Raw genomic sequence first — 19,285 nt, forward strand, 5'->3', positions numbered from 1 at the left:
CGCTACTAAGGTACACAATAGTAAATTTTGACAGAAGGTGCTCTTTGGTAAAAGGGGTAAATTGGTCATCAAAAAGAAAGGATTACCACGGCTCTCTTCATATAATTAAGTAAAATGCCTTTATTAGTATGGCATGTTCAATAGAAACAAAGTTTTAAAAATCCGACGCGTTTCGGCTGCATGGCCTTCGTCAGGCAGGATCTCTCTGTACTTTGCTCCGTTCATCTTTGCCTCGATCCTCACCAGTCTCCCAGTCCCTGCCGCTGAAAAATATCCCCACAGCATGATGCTGCCACCGCCATGCTTCAGCATAGGGATGGTGCCAGGTTTCCTCCAGACGTGACGCTTGGCATTCAGGCCAAAGAGTTTAATCTTGGTTTCATCAGACCAGAGAGTCTTCTTTCTCATGGTCTGAGAGTCTTAAAGTGCCTTTTTGGCAAACTCCAAGTGGGCTGTCATGTGCCTTTTACTGAGGAGTGACTTCCGTCTGGCCAATCTGAAATAGAGGCCTGATTGGTGGTGTGCTGGAGAGATGGTTGTCCTTCTGGAAGTTTCTCCCATCTCCACAGAGGAACTCTAGACCTCTGTCAAAGTGACCATCAGGTTCTTGGTCACCTCCCTGACCAAGGCCCTTATCCCCCGATTGCTCAGTTTAGCCGGGGAAGGGGAAGAGTCTAGATGGTTCCAAACTTTTTCCATTTAAGAATGATGGCGGCCACTGTGTTCTTGGGGACCTTCAATGCTGCAGAAATGTTTTGGTACCCTTCCCCAGATCTGTGCCTCGACACAATCCTGTCTTGGAGCTCTACGGACAATTCCTTCAACCTCATAGCCTGGTTTTTGCTCTGACATCCACTGTCAACTGTGGGACCTTATATAGACAGGTGTGTGCCTTTCCAAATCATGTCCAATCAATTGCATATATCAAGGATGTACAATGGAAACAGAATGCACCTGAGCTAAATTTCGAGTCTCATTGCGTCTCAAAGGTCTGAATTCTTATGTAAATAATTACACTTGCTATAATGGGGTATTGTATGTACATTGCTGAGGATTCTTTTTTTTAAATCAATTTCAGAATAAGGCTGTAATGTAACAATATATGGAAAAAGTGTTTATATCAACTAATAGCAGTAAGGCCAAATTCAATGTTTCATCAAATATTTTTTTTAATATAAAAAAAAACAAACATAAATGGGTCTTAACATTCAAAATCAAATAGAAGGAAAACAGGACAAAATATAAGCCCTCCAACCTCAAAAGGCCTGTGGTGTTGATGGTTCCCAAAATGAAATGATAAAATATACAGACCACAAACTTCTATATTATCCTCAGTGCTGGAATCTTCCCCAATATTTGGAACCAAGTTCTGATCCCCTCAAACCACAAAAGTGGACACAAATTTCACCCCAATAATTACCAAGGAATCTGTGCACAGTAACTCTGCAGTATCATCAACAGACTCCAACATTTCCACAATGAAAACAATGTCCTGAGCAAATGTCAAATGAGCTTCTCATGCTTTGTTGATAAAAAAAAAAAGCTGTTGAATCAATTTGGCATGATGGCCTGCTATATTAACTGATGGAAAGCGGTGTTGGGGGGAAAACCTATGATATTATAAAATCAATGTACACAAACAATAAGTGTGCGGTCAAAATTGGCAATAAACACAGAGATGTCTTTCCTCGGACCGGGGGTTGAGACATGGATTCAGCTTGAGCCCCACCCTCTTAAAACATTTATATCAATGAACAGAACAGTCTGCAGAAACCGGCCTGACCCTACCAGACTGACATTAAATGTCTACTGTTTGCAGATGATCTGGTGCTTCTGTTCCCAACCAACAAGGGCCTACAAAAGAAGGCCCTTGTTTTGACCCAAAACTAAGAAAAGCCTTGACTATGTACAAACTCAGTGAGCATAGCCTTGCTATTTAGAGAGGTCGCCATAGGCATACCTGGCTCTCAAGAGAAGACAAGATATGTGTCCACTGCCCACAAAATTCAATGGAAACCGACATGCACATTCTAACCTCCTGCCAAATGTATGACCATATACTGTAAGAGACATATATTTCCCTCAAATTACACAAACCCACAATGAATTTGAACTCAAATCAAATTTTGACAAAGTCCCGTATCTGTTAGGCAAAATACCGCAGTGTGCAATCCCAGCAGCAACATTTCTGACCTGCTGCCACAAGAAAAGGTCAACCATTGGGTCAGAAACACCAATGTAAATATAACCAGTGTTTATCTGCCTATTTATTTCCACCCCGTCAATCGTACATTCTAATATGTGTACATTGTCACAACACTGTAAATCCGCAGCACATGTAACATTTTAAATGTTAGGCTACATTTTTTAACTGCTAATAATATACTATTTTAAATGTTGTTATTCTCTTGATATTTTTGGTGTGTTTCATGTTTACTATTAGTCTCCAGGTACTTATCCTCCATTCTCCTCCATCTTGCCTACAGATCACTGTCATATAACAAACTGGCATCCCATGAAAGAGAAATGCAATTCTCTGCAAGTCCCAGGGATCCCCACCTCCTCCATCCCTTTTCTGTTCCTTCCTATCATCCTCCCCCTCTCCCTCTCCCTTCCCCCTTTCCCTCTCCCTTACCTCTCCCTCGCCCCCTCTCCCAAAGTGGAGCTACTCAATTGGGTAGATTAATGGCATTAGTCAGTTTAATTTCACTGCAAATCCCTGCATTTCTTCATCAGGGCTTGGCACTCCCTCACAGTTTCACAGGCAGGCTATCTCTATCTTCTTCTCTCCCTCTGTATCTATCTTTCTCTCACACTCTCTCTTGCTCTCCATATGTCCGTCTCTCTCTCTCTCTCTCTCTCTCTCTCTGTCTCTAATCACACACGCTCCTTCTCTTTCTCTCTTCTCTCATTCACTATCTCCCCTCTCTCTCTCTGCCTCTCTCCCTCCTCTCCCTGTCTGTCTGCCTGTCATGTGAGATATGATGTGTTAATATTGCTGTACTCTTGGCCGCAGCAGCAGCATTGTTTTCAGGGTGATTAACACCGAGGCACCAGTTCCTGTAGATGAATAGAAATTACAAACAGATGAATATAGTAATTAGGTCCCCCTTTCTTACAAACTTTAGCTCTCCCTCTCTTCCTCTCTCACCCCTGGCTCAATGTGACTACTACAGAAGATTCGTATTGACATTTCCAAAAAGACAAGGGCTATAGCTTTCAAATGATTCACTGACTAAACATATAAACACAACATGTGAATTGTTGGTCCCATGTTTCATGAGCTGAAATAAAAGATCCCAGAAGTGGTTCATACGCACAAAGAGCTTATTTATCTCAAGTTGTGTGCACACATTTGTTTACATCCCTGTTAATGAGCATTTCTCCTTTGCCAAGAGAATCCATCCACCTGACAGGTGTGACATAACAAGAAGCTGATTAAACAGCATGATCATTACACAGGTGCACATTTTTGTCACACAATACAATGCCACAGATGTCACAAGTTTTAAGGTTTTGTGCAATTGGCATGCTGACTGCAGGAATGTCCAACAGAGCTGTCGTCAGATAATTGAATGTTAATTTCTCTACCATAAGCCGCCTTCAAAGTCATTTTTTATACAACGGGTGGGTCTAGTCCTGAATGCTGATTGGTTAAAAACACATTCCAGACGGTGTCTATTCTTACGTTGCCACTGGCTAAATCTATGACGTTAAAATGTCTGTTTAACTCTGTTCCATCTGACTGCGCAATCCACTGTCTCATCAGCGCAGCCAGGCACTTTATAAACTTAAGCTCCACTATAAAAAGCATCAAGACATTATCTCACATTTCTTTTAGACTAACATTTAGTTTTCAACAGCTGAGATTTGTATAAACCTTGTTGTCTGTCTCTCCAACATTTACAACATTGTTTCAATATTGAAATTCGATCTCCAGCTGTCCCATAGTAATGAATGTGTCTGGAGTCAGGACGAGACAAGCAGGCTGGCAGGCTGCGTTTCTCAGCCAGTCGAAATCATGAATCAGCTGGCATAATTTTTATGGATAGTTTGCAGTCTTTCCAGCTACAGTTTGAAGTGATTGTGTTAGCTGTGTTGATGGCTAGCTCCTCTAAACAACAGTGTCCTGACGAGTGAGCACATTTTACATGCCAGGTGAAATCGAGCCTCATTAGCTCATTGTCATGGATGTATCAAAATAAATGTCACTAGAAAACAGCATAAACAAATGCAAATGCAGCTACCTTGCTGTTATTCTTGGCTGCACTTTTTGACGTGACTGTAAGTTAGCCGTAGTTGGAGCATTTAGACAGAATGACTGGGTTGCGTCCAGTGGTATAAAGCACCTAGGTAAAAATACTTTAAAGTACTATTTAAGTAGTTTTTTGGGGGTATCTGTACTTTACTATTTATATTTTTGACTACTTTTACTTCAGTACATTCCTAAATAAATAACTTTTTACTCAATAAATTTTTCCTGACACCTAAAAGTACTCGTTACATTTTGAATGGCTTGCAGGACATGCACATTTTCAAATTCATGCACTTATCAAGAGAACATCCCTGGTCATCCCTATTGCCTCTGAGCTGGCGGACTCACTAAACACAAATGTTTAGTTTGTAAATTATGTCTGAGTGTTGGAGTGTGCACCCGGCAATCCATAAATAAAAAAACAAGAAAATGGTGCAGTCTGGTTTGCTTAATATAGGGAATTTTAAATGATTTATACTTTTACTTTCAATACTTAAGTATATTTTAGCAATTACATGTACTTTTAATATTTAAGTATATTTAAAACCAAATACTTTTAGACTTTTACTGAAGTAGTATGTTACTGGGTGACTTTCACTTTTACCTCAGTCATTTTCTATTAAGGTATCTTTACTTTTACTCAAGTATGACAATTGTGTACCTCTTCCACAACTGGTCGCGTCCATAGATACAGAACAAAAAGACTGAATGACCAGCCGGCTTGGTAGCAACTCTAGATTTGTGTCGGGACTATATCTTCTGGAAGGATGAAATAGTACGAATAAATTAATAAAAATAACTTTTATGAAAATATGTCAATCACTATTTGAATATGTTGATAACCGTTGTATAAAAGTGATAAAGCCCTCGAAGCCGGTATTTCGAGTGCCAATATATCCTCCAAACACCAGCTTCCCGGGCATCAAAAATAATCTGGTAGAACGTCCATCCGGCCTCACAACTGCAGACCATGTGTAACCACGTCAGCTCAGGACCTCCACATCCGGCTTCTTCACGTGCAGGATCATCTGAGATGAGCCACCCGTGCAGCTGATGAAACTGTGGGTTTGCACAACCGAAGAATTTCTGCACAAACTGTCAGAAACCATCTCAGGGAAGCTCATCAGCATTTTCTTCGTCCTCACCAGTGACTTGACCTGACCGCAGTCTGGCGTCGTAACATACTTCAGTGGGCACATGCTCACCTTCGATGGCCACTGGCATGCAGGAGAAGTGTGCTCTTCACGGATGAATCACTGTTTTAACTATCCCGGGCAGATGTCAGACAGGGTTGTGTATGGCGTCGTGTGGGCGAGCGGTTTGCTGATGTCAACGTTGTGAACAGAGTACCCCATGGTGGCGGTGGGGTTATGGTATGGGCAGGCATAAGCTACAGACTTCAAACACAATTGCATTTTATCGATGGCAATTTCAATGCACAGAGATACCATGACGAGAGCCTGAGGCCCAATGTCGTGCCATTCCTCCATCACCTCATGTTTCAGCATGATAATGCACAGCCCCATGTTGTAAGGATCTGTACACAATTCCTGAAAGATGAAAATGTCCCAGTTCTTCCATGGCCTGCATACTCACCAGACATGTCCCCCATTGAGCATGTTTGGGATGCTCTGGATCGACATGTACGACAGCGTGTTCCAGTTCCTGACAATATCCACTAACATTCCACAAACAACAGCCTGATCAACTCTATGCGAAGAAGATGTTGCGGTGCATGAGGCAAAAAGTGATCACACCAGATACTGACTGGTTTTCTGATCGACGCCCCTACTTTTTTTTAAAGTACACTGTATATACAAAAGTATATGGATACCACTTCAAATTAGTGGATTCGGCTATTTCAAACACACTCGTTGCTGACAGGTGTATAAAATCAAGCACACAGCCATGCAATCTCCATAGACAAACATTGGCAGTAGAATGGCCTTATTGAAGAGCTCAGTGGCTTTCAATGTGGCACCTTCATAGGATGCCACCTTTCCAACAAATCAGTTTGTCAAATTTTTGCCCTGCTAGAGCTGCCCCGGTCAACTGTAAGTGCTGTTATTTTGAAGTGGAAACGTCTAGGAGCAACGACGGCTCAGCCGAGAAGTGGTAGGCCACACAAATTCACTGAACGGAACAGCCAAGTGCTAAAATATTCTGTCCTCGGTTGCAACACTCACTACAGAGTTCTAAACTGTCCGTCGGGAGCTTCATGAAATGGGTTTCCATGGTCCATGGCCGCACACAAGTCTAAGATCAACATGCGCAATGCCAAGTGTCGGCTGGAGCGGTGTAAAGCTTGCTGCCATTGGACTCTGGAGCATTACATTACATTTAAGTCATTTAGCAGACGCTCTTATCCAGAGCGACTTACAAATTGGTGCAGTGGAAATGCGTTCTCTGAAGTGATGAATCAAGCTTCCCCATCTGGCAGTCTGAAGGAAGAATCTGGGTTTGGCGAATGCCAGGAGAACTCTACCTGCCCAAATGCATAGTGCCAACTGTAAAGTTTGGTGGAGGAGGAATAATGGTCTGGGGCTGTTTTCATGGTTTGGGTTAGGCCCTTTAGTTCCATTAAAGGGAAATATTAACGCTACAGCATACAATGACATTCTAGATGAGTCTGTGCTTCCAACTTTGTAGCAACAGTTTGGGGAAGGCCCTTGCCTGTTTCAGCATGACAATACCCCCGTGCACAAAGCGAGGTCCATACAGAAATGGTTTGTTGAGATTGGTGTGGAAGAACATGACTGGCCGGCACAGAGCCCTGACCTCAACCCCATCAAATACCTTTGAGATGAATTGGAACGGCAACTGCGAGCCAGGCCTAATCGCCCAACATCAGTGCCCGACCTAACTAATGCACTTGTGGCTGAATGAAAGCAATTCCCCGGAGAAATGTTCCAACTAGTGGAAAGCCTTCCCAGAAGAGTGGAGGCTGTTATAGCAGGAAAGGGGGGGACCAACTCCATATTAATGCCCATGATTTTGGAATGAGATGTTCAATGAGCAGGTGTTCACATACTTTAATCATGTAGTGTATCTGTGACCAACAGATGCATATCTGTATTCCCAGTCATGTGAAATCCATAGATCAGGGCCTAATGAACTTATTTCAATTGACTGATTTCCTTATATGAACTGTAACTCAGTAAAACCTTTGAAATTGTTGCATGTTGCATTTTTATTTTTGTTCAGTGTATATCACTTTCTATTTTCTGACCCAACATTATTTTAGGATGTACCTCCCAAAACTTGCTGGGCCCAATACAGGGCCCAAAACAACCGTTCGGAGTTTAACAGGTTTAAAGGTCCGTATCAAACACATAAGCCTTCACATCTTTAATTTGGTCTAAACTGAAACAGTCAGGTCATTTAGTAGGTTGACTTCTCTTTTCCAGTCTCCAGTCATAGCCACAGGCAGTACACTATTAAAATGAAGTGCTTTGAAACACTAAAACTATTGACAACTGAGCTGCCACCAACTTAAAGGAGACGCAACGTTATCCTTGTAGTACTCCCAAGATTAAATCAACCCAGTCTTCGCTACATCGTGTACAGTGCTCCAAGACGGTCTCTCAGCTACAGGCAACAATGCTCCAAGAGTGTCTGTCTGTAGGAGAGGCAGTAGATGAGATCACCATGCAAAGAGAGAGAAGATGAGATGAGGCTATTAGGGAACAAAGTTGTTGAGCAGCTGTGTTATCCCTTTACTGACTTTCTACTGTCCTCTCCTCCTTTGTCTGTCTGTCTGTCTGTCTTCTCTCATCACTTTTCTGTTAAGAGTGCTAGAGTTTTGGATAATATGGCAAGCAACGGAAGAAGCTAGAGAGGGCATGAGGGAGGGGTAAAAGAAAGAAACAGAACAAGAGTTAGAGAATCAAGCATGATTTCTAGGACTGGATGTTGGCTTCGCTACAAACAGATGTTGCGTGTCATTTGGTTGTTAAGTAGGCAGCTAGCTAGTTAACAGCTTTGCCATCTCATGACCAGCTATTCTTAACTTTTTGGTCATAGGTTCACAATGTTTTATTTTTTTCTCACTTCTGAAATCTCTGGATGTTGTGGTTATATCGTTAACTAATATATATATATATATATATATATATATATATATATATATATATATATATATATATATATATATATTTTATTTTATTTATTACCGTCCTCTCCCTGGTTGAGTGATGGTTCGTTAGTCTTTGTGCGTCTGCCTGTCTTTGTGACGCGGTTGTTTTCTATTATGTGGTTGTAACCAGTGTGTTCACTCTCTGGGCCTCGGTGGACATGATTCATCAGTTACCGGAAAGAACAAAGAGTTCAGAGCCCAGAGAGACATGTTGGAAAACAAAGATAAACCTCTCTGCACTCATCAGTCCTAAGTGGTGCACTATATAGGGAATAGGATGCCAGTTGGGACACAAGACTGTAAGAGGAACGCAAGACTGCTTTAAAGAAACAGCATAATTGCTCCACATTACACTGTACATTATCTGCTCTTACATTATATCTGTGTAGTAGTTAAAAGCATTGGGCCAGTAACCAAATGGTCACTGGTTCGAATCACCGAGCTGACTGGGTGAAGAATATGTTGATGTGCTCTTGAGCAAGGCCCTTAACCTTAATTGCTCCTGTAAGTCACTCTGGTTTCCCATTGACAGTTAGCATAAGTTGTAAAGGATTTTGGACTACTGCTGCCCAATTTTTACATTCTCATGTTAGCACTGGTATTTCATATATTGCACAATATATGATAATATATTACAGTATATTACTCATTGCTCCTAGTGATTATGATATTTTGGGTCTCTGACCCCTCTTTTCTACTTCTCTCTCATTCTCTCCCTTACTGATTGACTTTGGCTGGGTCCTGGTGGGTGTTAGTCTTTGTTCGTTGTGAGTTCTGGGTGGTTCTCAGGGGTTCTTGGGGTTCAGTGGTGTATGGGGTTATGCCTACCATGTCTGTCTGTTACCCTCTCTCCCTTGCTTCCTCACCCCTCTCCCCAGAAGGGTGTTGGCCTTTGTCCTCTGGGGATTCTGGCACGTTCTAGGGGGTGCTGTATGGGGCCTTAGTCTGGGGTTGTGCCCATGTCTGCTTCGTCTGCCTCCCTCTTTGTTCCCCCGGCTGCTCCAGAGAGGGCCTTAGTTCTCCATGTAGATTAGGCTTCCCAAATGTCACCCTATATAGTGCACTACTGTTGACCAGGGCCCTTTGGGGGATGGGGTACCATTTGGGACTTAGTCTAGGCACTGCGACAGCCAGCCAGGGGACTTGGCAATGTGTGTCCTGAAAGTCAAATGTGTTCATTGAGATTCAAGTGGTGGCTGTGTGAGGCTGAGGCTGAGACTGTGGCTGTGGAAGAGAGGAGACAGCAGACCCTTGGCAGGGCTCAGACAGCAGACTCAGGCAGAAAAGAGAGAGTTCCCATTATTATTTACACAGCTTCTCCCTGACACTACTTTATAATAGGTTATTTCACGTGTTGGTGGGATGGAAGAGGGGGGGGGGGGGTATGTACAAAAATACATTTTATTTTCCTATTCATTTCAATGTTATTATTTTAGACCAGGCCACATGCGTACTGTTCAAAATAATGTTTGTGTATGGTAGGGTACATACATTTTGTCATAAAATATAATTTAAATTCAGGCCTATTCATTGTAAGGACTGGAGCATAATTAATTTGGAAAAATTCCATCAATACAAAATAGTTGTCAAGGCAAGGGTCTTTGGCAGAACATTTTTGTTACTACATTCAGACATATAAAGATACCTTCCAATAGACTGAAATGGGTTGGCTGACAGCAGTACACAGATGGGATTTTTAAGGTCTTGAGGTAGTCATTTAAAATGCCGGACCATTTATAATTGATAGATGTCCAAAATGTGGATGAACAATAACCTAGCCTACTAGTCTGCAATTTTCATGTTTTCATGCAGCTAAAAATTTACTGCCAAACCAAAACAGAGAACGCAAAAATATTACTAATACCATTTTTTTTTTAAATTTTTGTATCAATGTTGTGTTTTGAAAATGTGTATCAGCCGAAATTTCATCAGCTTGGTAAATATATCCCCGCTAAACATCGGGAAGGAATTAGGTGTTAGCACGTGCGACACTGAAATGACTCCCTCTGGATCCAGAATCTCTGTGATTTTCATATCCTGAATAATATTGAAAAGGTTAAAGATATGGGTCATACATTCAGACAGAGAGACACAAAACCAGCCAGCCAGAAAATACATATCACTGCATCAGGAGGAGATTAGCTAGATGGAACTGCCAGACCGCGTACCAGATCGGCAGATAATATTTTGCCAGACTCGAGCATCATCATACAGCCAGGCACTAATGGCACTACTTGCAGCATCCTCCCTGCATGGCAGGCTGGTCCAGGCTGACCAAGGCTTCTTCCTACGGGGTGACGACACAACTGTGCGCCATTGCTCTGGCCTGACAGTGAGTGAATGGGACAAAGGGTGTGTGAGAGGAAGGAGACTAAGAGAGAGAGTTGCTCTGTTGCAGCAGGGTGAGAAGGGGTGAGGCGGGGTGAGACAGCCCTCTCGTGACAAGCGCTACTCTCCCTCTCCGCTAGCTGTAGCTCTCCCTCTGTCTCTGTCCGGCCCCGGCCCTCAGCCATTTTGGAAAGGAGAGAGAAAAGTGGCCGCTTTCTCTCTCTCTCTCTCTCTCTCTCTCTCTATGTCTTTCACTACGTGGCGTAGATTGGAAAGGCTGGGGCTGAGGCGAGGGCTGCTCTGTTATGGAGAGGGCGGAGGAGAGGTGAGAAGACTCACTAGGCAGCTGGCTCGCTCGCATTTGGGGAGAGATGGGAGACATGTTTGCAGAGAAAAGTCCGGTGTGAAAAGCAGTCCTTTTCAGTATTCACCTTTCCTTCGAAATTTCTTTTTTTTTCTCTCCTCAATCTTCTGTTAAGCTTCTATTATTTTTTTATCTTGTACTTTCTCACACTCGCTTTTTCTCTCTCTCCGTCTCTCTTTCTTTCCCCCCTCTTTTCCTCTCTAACTTTCGCTCTGCTTTGAACATTTCTGGGTACATTTTTCCCCTGCCTGTTCGAGGCGATATCTTTTTGTCATCCCCTTGTTCGATTCAATTCAGGGGAGTTTAAAACAAAAGGAAACGTCCAACGTTTTGGCACAGCTAAGGAGAGTCAGAACCGCAGCCAAGGACCCTGCTGGGATAAAAAAAAAAACAGGCAGAATGAAGCAGCGCCAAAAAAAAAAGACAACACCACCCTTTCCTTTGCATGGTCACAAATTCCACTTTCTCTGTAGCCAGCCCTGAGCAGCTACAACAGCTCCTCCTCGACCACATCTCACCGTCTGCATTCAACCTTACGCCGTCTCTAGCTCGCCGTAGATTTTTTCAAACTCCATCTTGGGGGTTTGGGTTTTGTACCCCTGTTATTGAGGATAGGACAGCAGGACAGGAGGGTGAAAGAAGGAAGAAAGAAAGAGGGGGACAGTATCTTTGCTTCAATTTCAGCCGGTGATTTGCCGATATTCTCTTGTTAAAACAATGCTGCTATTATTGGGCTTTTTTCGCTAGTAGTTTCTGAACTCTTTTTTGGGTATACTGACGTTGGGATGTGTTTGTGACTGTGTGTTGTATGTGCGTGTGTGTCTGGGTGTGTGAATGTGTGTGTGTGTGTGTCTGGTTTAAGGGTGTCAGACAGACTCTTTGCTCTGTTCACAATGTGGTTGTAACAATTTATGTGTGTGTTGTCCCAGGTCCCTGCTGTATTTTCACTGAAAGAGCCGGCCTACTCTGTCCACCAAGCCTGACTCCATTTTGATGCCAGACGAGGAGACGAGGACTGACCAGCCCTTTGGTTCCCACACCATGTTGGCTCCAGCCCACACCATTGGCTACCCACTACCACACCAGTACGTTGGCATTTCTCTTTTCGTATTTCTGTATTTTTCTATTAATTTCTCAATTAATTTCTCTCTTGGTCTTGGTTTGTCGTGATAAGTGCGAAACTGGACCTATGATTCTGTACCTCTCATTCTCTCATGTTCAACTGACCTTTCCCTATAGTACCTGTATTGTTTTTAACGGTGATTGTGAATTCCTATATTTCTCGGAGATAAGTACGGTAACATAAATAAAGCGAATTAAATCTCTCCCTCGTGTGTATATTCACCCTCAGCTTGTGAAAAATATTTGACAGTGATTGTTCTGAAAGATAGTGTAGTGATGTGCATAAACGAAACATGGCATTTTCAAATCAAAAATATCTTTCAGAGCCACGTTTTGTTTTGTTATGATTTACAGTTCGCTATGACAATTGAATGACCTTTTCAATTTGTAGTTGAATGTCACACGGTCTATCATTTCTGTTACACACCTTAATCAAGAGGTGTGCTGTGTTTCTGTGGTGATTAGAGTGACAAGGTGGCTCAGCAGAACTCATTGAGTTCATTGATTTACTGTTAATTCATGTGACCTTTCATTTGACTGTTGTCTTATTCATTGTTTAATTATACCTTCTGCACTATCCCCTGGGGTGACTTTCTCTATAGCAGTTATTAAAATGTCTTTATATAAGAGCTATGGCCAGATTTAAATCCATTTTAACTCGTTTTTTTGTTGCAATTCTGCATTGCAGTATTTCTTCAACAAATGTACTCACACCCTGACATTTTATTAAGTGGTAACAGATATTATTTGCAAAGTCTGTATAGGTCAATTTTTATATTACAATTCAGAAATCAGGAAGATGGGCAGACATATCTGAAATGAAATATTTATTGTTCGTCCCGGATACTTAAATGATTTTTCCTGGCTACCTCTTGAAAATAATGAATATACGCTAACATGAAAATGCAATAAGGCATTGTAATAACCAACATACTATTCTCTCTCCTCCCTTTTGATATTTTGATATTGAGAGGCAAAAGTATATGAGTCACATAAGGGTTATACAACGCCAAGCGCATATGACAGTCATGTGTCTTGTCCACTTCATTGTGCCATATCACAGGAGATCCCCAATCTTTTCTCAACTGATAAGTGGTATATAATACATTTCAGACGGACAGATTTGGAAGGTCTCGTTCGGTTGTCAAACAGAATAGTAGTGCAGTGTATCAACCCCGGCTTGTTATTGAAGGTAACATTCGATAAAGAATATAAAATCTTGCCTCAATATATTTTTTCAGGACAAACGTTTGATACCTCAATATATACTCAAGGATGGGCCCATTATCTTATTGTCAACCACCACAATCATATTAGTCTGAACCTGTATTCAGTCAAGGTTTCCATGCGCTTTCCTACATTTCTTGACTTGCCTAGTTAAATAAGGATTAAAAAAAGGGACTTGAGGGATCATTTCAATTTGTGTATGAATGATTCTAACAATTGTCCTTCACTGTAGTACATTTTTTGTTAAAGCCAAAGTGCAAAAAAATGACAAGAAATGAATGAGGAATTACCATGAGATTTTAAAGGGGCATTGCATTTAAATACGTGATTTCCTGTATTTTTTAGATTAGATTTCCACACTATGAGGTCTAAATAACAATCTGAAATTGTAAAAAGTATGATAATACACTTTTTGTGTGAGCTTGTTGGGAAAAAAATCCTGGAATTCAACCTGTTCAGGTGGGATCATGACATCATAATGTGATCTAATTATAATAGACCAATGACTGTTCACCTGTGTAAAAGGGTGGTCTCTAGACCATCCTATCAGCCAACCAGGGCTGTGAACATAAATATCTTAACATTAGTTTCCTAACACCCACATGATCAGACTGAGCATTTCAAGGGCCAAAGAAGGCTCAGGGAAATAAATAAAACATATATTTGAAGTTATTTTCATGAAATAAACACACAGTGATGATTTAAAACGTACAAAGATGGCATGGGGGATTACATGTTTGGGGGAAGTGTACATTCCTAAACAATGTTGACAGAATTTGCATTGCTCTTTTGTTAGTGAGGTATTCTTTCATTTTTTTATTACTGACAATTGATTGTGTTTTATTGTGTGATGTTTTGTTATTGCGTTGTGCCATGTCGTGTTTCGTTGTGTTTTGTGTCGTGAACAGCCATGTTCTGTGCGCGAAGACTGTGTCCTTCAGTGGGTTTTCACTACTTAGATGTCCAGCAGATAGAGTGGATATAGAGAGTATAGAACTATACAGGGGACAGTCGTATACTATATTATATACTATACAGGAGACACATTTTCTCAAATGACGCATGACCTTTAGGAGGCATTCTGGTATTCTATGTTTCCTTATTGTTCTCTGTCAGACACAGAAGGACTCCCGACAATGGATTCAAAATGATAACGTTATCATTAACATGTTTCCTAGTTAAGACAAGACTATCCCTCATCTTGTTTAGTCCCCGGAGAGAACTTGCCAGCTGCCACAAACCCGTAGATCCGAACTTGTGGTGACTGGCCGCACAAGCTCGTGTCTATAGGTATGTGTCTGTGTGGCCATCACAGCACCCCTCTCTGACCTAGGAGTATACAGTACAGGTAGGCTGTAGGAAAGGTATTGGAATACCGTATCATGACGATATGTGATAACCTTATGGAGAGGCAGGGTGGGGAGAGAGGTACTTGAGGTGAAAGGTTAAATGATAACATCCAGTGGAGCCCCACCCTTAGGACAACCTTATTGTACAAGTGACATACCTCTATTGGGCTCCTGCATGAGATTTTCCATCCCTATTCCCAAGCCTGTAATATTCCTAATCCTCACTTTACCCCTTTTTGCTACCCCCCACCACAGCCTTATCCCAAATCTCATCTCAAAAACCCAATCTCCTGCCCTACTCACCACAGCTAACACTCCCAGCCATATCCAGCTCAAACTCCAACTGTACTCATATCCCCTGTCTTTCAACCTCACACCATCTACCCCAGCCATATTCTAACTGCGGACCCCCCCCCCCCCCCCGCGTTACCACTACACCTCTGTACCCCTCACCCCCAAATGTATAATGCGGTACAAGTTTTTTGTACCGGTACAAGTTTTTTTCTGCCCACCCCCCCATGCAGGCAGTGTTCCCGCAGGTTGAGGTAGTAGGTTGTATAGTTCAGAGTGACATCACAGGAGATAACTGTACAGCCTCCTAGCTTTCCCTGAGGAAACGCCAATCATCTGCTGGAAACTGCTGAAAAAAACATAAAAAACTGCTGTCAACATGGGTATTAGTATTCATGTGTTTTTGAGTCATAAATTTCGTTCCGTGATTTTTTACAGATGATGTACTGTGTACACTGTTAGATCAGGGTTTAATGTTATCATATGTCAATCTATACAGAATTTATAATTCCATTTCAATATGACATTATGATTGAGCTGTTGCGCAATCACTCAATATGTTCATGAAATTTGACTTATGTCAGTTTAAGGACACCCGTCAAAGACAAACAGATGTATCCTCGATTCCCAATACAGCTTGGAAATGAACTCATATAAATTAAGAACAGTGTAATAATTAACATTTGCAAACTCGTTTTTTTGAATTCTGTTGTGTTTGTGTGGGTGTGAGATATCGTACTTTTAAAAACAGGAAAAAAAGAGCGCGAGACAAGAGTACAGTAAAAGAGAGGACGACAGGAGACTAAGACTAGCACATGTATGAACACGCCAGGGAGTGAGCAGCGAGGCTTGTGGGAGGGACGTGGTAATGAAAGAGATTCCACTAGGGGAAAACCATAGAGTAGAGAACAGTAGGGCCGCAGGCAGCTGGGGGAAGAACACAACGATCTGTAGCCAATTATGTACAAAGTTCAGATGCACTTCTTCCTTCACCTCTTTACCAAAATTACATCATGGTCCCTCGCTTCACAGCTGTGCGGTAAAGACTCTGCTGCATGCTGGGATCAAAACCTCTAGACAACTTTCATTACTGTACACCACAGAGAACAATATAATCTTACTTAATATGAATGTATAAATGATGATTAGCAGAAGCTTTTATCCAAATCGACTTACAGTAGTGAGGGCATCCATTTTTAGTACAGAGAGCTTTGGACTATAAGGTTCTATATGCAAATTTAGTTGGCCTTGTTATGTTCAATATTCTTTACTAGATAACTAATTTGTTTAAATTCCCCAAAACCTGAAAGTTACCAAAATTCTGGTAGTTTTATGTAGTACTCTAAATACGTAAATTCGTGTTAAGATCAAAATAATACAAGATAGAAATTGCTGACACCACTCAAACCAATGAGGGTTCAGGACTTTAAAGTAAATGATCTCAGAATCATATTCTTGCATTTTAGATCCTTAACATTCCAAGCACTCGTGGTCCCAGTGGGAATCGAACAAGCAACCTTGGGATTGCTAGTATAACGTTCTTACCAACTGACTCACCGGGCCACGACAGACCTACAAACTCACCCGACTAATTGAATATTGTAAACTGCACATTAAATCATATTTGATGACTATGAACATCAATTTCTTAACATATCATTTCCCATATGCCTTGCTAAACAGGTGACTAATATTTATGTCTGTAACACATACTACTACACCAGCGTGTCCGTCACTGGCTGCGGGCAGCCTTTGGGTAAAATAAAACACACCCACACATAATCTCTCCCTCCCTGCTCCGTTTTCAGTTCCGTTAGCGATGTGGGTCGACTCACACGTTAACCTAGCGATCTCAGTTCATGCATTACACACATTCTTACCTCCCTCCAGTAACAGCTTGTTATGGTATAAAGAATACACACACACACGCTTTCATGTTTAATTTAAGGGACGTTTATTGTACTTATCAATGTTTTGGATGTGCGCTTTGTTTGTTTCTGTTCCATTCTCTCCATCTCTGTAGCTTCCGGGTATGCTGGAATAAGGACCCGAGCTACGGCAATCGTGCAGGCTTTGTAGTGCCTGTCCAGAATTGCGCGTTCATGTGTATGGGCGGATTGGAAGACACCATGTCAGTAGTGGTGGGGTTATATAAATGTGTTATATATTGTGCTATATTCAATTATGCTAAACTGATTGCAAAGGTACAATGAAGATAATTCCTAAAATGTTTGGCTGAGTGGAAAATGTATGCTTTGATGTTTGTAATGGCTTGATTTGTATGTTTGGTATGTGCTTAAGGGGAGGGGCTTCCCCCTACAAAAGGAGCCTCTCAATTCAAGGGGGCCTTTTCATTGAGTTGTTAATGGGACTGCACTGTTTAGCTGTCCCCATAATGTATACTTTTGTGGCAGTACTGGTTTCTTTTGGAATCACTATGTAAATGAACGCCCTTGCACAGAAGTGCTTATGCAGGTCCGCCATCATTTTATTTGGTACATTTTAAGTTTAATGTAGGCTTAAGTTGCAGTTAAGGTTTTTCAGTTTAGCCTTCTGGCCTACTCTATGTGATAGAGTGCTTGGGACTATAAGATTCTATCAACATTTGTCAACATTTCAATTCAAATAAAAGTCCGCCACGTGCGCCAAAAACAACAGGTGTAGACCTCACAGTGAAATTCTTACTTACAGGCCCTAACCAAGAGTGCAATTTTTAAGTAAAAAATAGGTATCAAGTGAACAGTAGATAAGTAAGGAAATAAAAATCGACAGTAAAAAGACAGTGAATAATAACAGTGGCGAGGCTATATACAGGCACCGGTTAGTCGGGCTAATTGAGGTAGTATGTACATGTAGGTATGGTTAAAGTGACTATGCTTATATGATAAACAGAGAGTAGCAGTGGCGTAAAAGAGGGGATGGTAGGTAGTCCGGGTAGCCAATGTGCGAGGGCACCGGTTAATCGGGCTAATTGAGGTAGTATGTACATGAATGTACAGTATAGTTAAAGTGACTATGCATATATGGTAAACGGAGAGCAACAGCAGTGTAAATATCTTGTTCTATTCAATGTTCTCTACCTATATAGTACTCTAAATACCCACATTTGTGTTGTTAAGTTCAAAATAATACATGATAAAAAATTGCTGACACCATTCAAACCCTGGAAATTTAAAGTAAATTGTGTCAGAATCATATTTTTGCAGATAGAACCTTACAGTCCCAAGCTCTTGTGGCCCCAGTGTGAATTGAATGTGCAATCCTGGGATTGCTAGCATAACGTTCTTATCAACTGACTCACACAGCACCACAGACAGACCTCCAAACTCACTCAACTCACTGAATAATGTAAACTGTACATTAAATCATCTTTATAATGAATATGAACACTACCATCATTTCTGAAGGCTTAACCTACCATTTCCCATTTGCCTTGTTGAGCAGAAAGCGACCAATATTCAGTTCTGTAATCTCTACCACTACACCAACTTTTTTCTATAATGAGTTGAGGTTTATTACAAAATGCAGGAAGGTTCAACAAGTTCAGTCTAAATTTGTTGGGATTCCAATTTTGGATGTTTATAGGTTTACTCTTCAGATGCCGTAATATGTTAGTGTCATCTATCTAACAATAGCTCTGTTCTCTCCTGGGTGGGGATGTGACTCTCCTAGACATGTCTTTACTGTGAGTTCAGTGACACATACTGGAGTGCAATTTTAAGTAGGTGAGGGGTTCATTTTCACTCAGCAATATCTCTGCTTGATGCCACATTTGATACATTCTTGCCATCAGTCAATTGGCTTGCACTGTGGAAACATAAGCACCGTGTGATACACTGACACCAAGTCTGATACTGTTTTGCTAAACTGAATGCAGACCACAGACCAGACCGACGTTTAAAAAAAATCCATCGGACAGCTCTGAATCTCACAGTTCTGTTTCGTACTCCATTAGCTTGGACTGGCCTTGTTAGGCTTGTCCGGTCCACCCAACCCAATAACTTTATAGCGATAGATAGCAGACTCATCTATATATTTGTACCATTATAGCATTTGTGACAGCCTGGGCAGCGCCATTGAGACTACAACCTATAGGAATCCCCACCCAGTTGACTACTTTGACTACTTTAACATGGCGGAGGCATGGTGGAATCCCTCAATGGCTCTTTTGGCCACTAGAGGCCTCTATCATTCTCTATGGTCTCTCTCCCATT

At 41.5% G+C, this 19,285-nt stretch overlaps 1 long non-coding RNA gene across 2 annotated transcripts in view; it reads left to right on the forward strand.

Moving 5' to 3' along the window:
• Positions 1-19,285, forward strand: part of LOC111950028 (uncharacterized) — a 159,330-nt gene that overhangs the window by 117,401 nt on the left and 22,644 nt on the right. Inside the window, exon 3 of one of the 2 annotated variants that reach the window (XR_011474001.1) lies at positions 12,012-12,167. This is a non-coding gene — a long non-coding RNA (uncharacterized lncRNA). Of the gene's footprint in view, positions 1-12,011; positions 13,735-19,285 lie in introns of those variants that run through there. The other variant, XR_002875448.1, reaches the window with a different exon arrangement.

This window comes from Salvelinus sp. IW2-2015, linkage group LG23 (assembly GCF_002910315.2).
Source record: "Salvelinus sp. IW2-2015 linkage group LG23, ASM291031v2, whole genome shotgun sequence".
Taxonomy (NCBI): Eukaryota; Metazoa; Chordata; class Actinopteri; order Salmoniformes; family Salmonidae; genus Salvelinus; species Salvelinus sp. IW2-2015.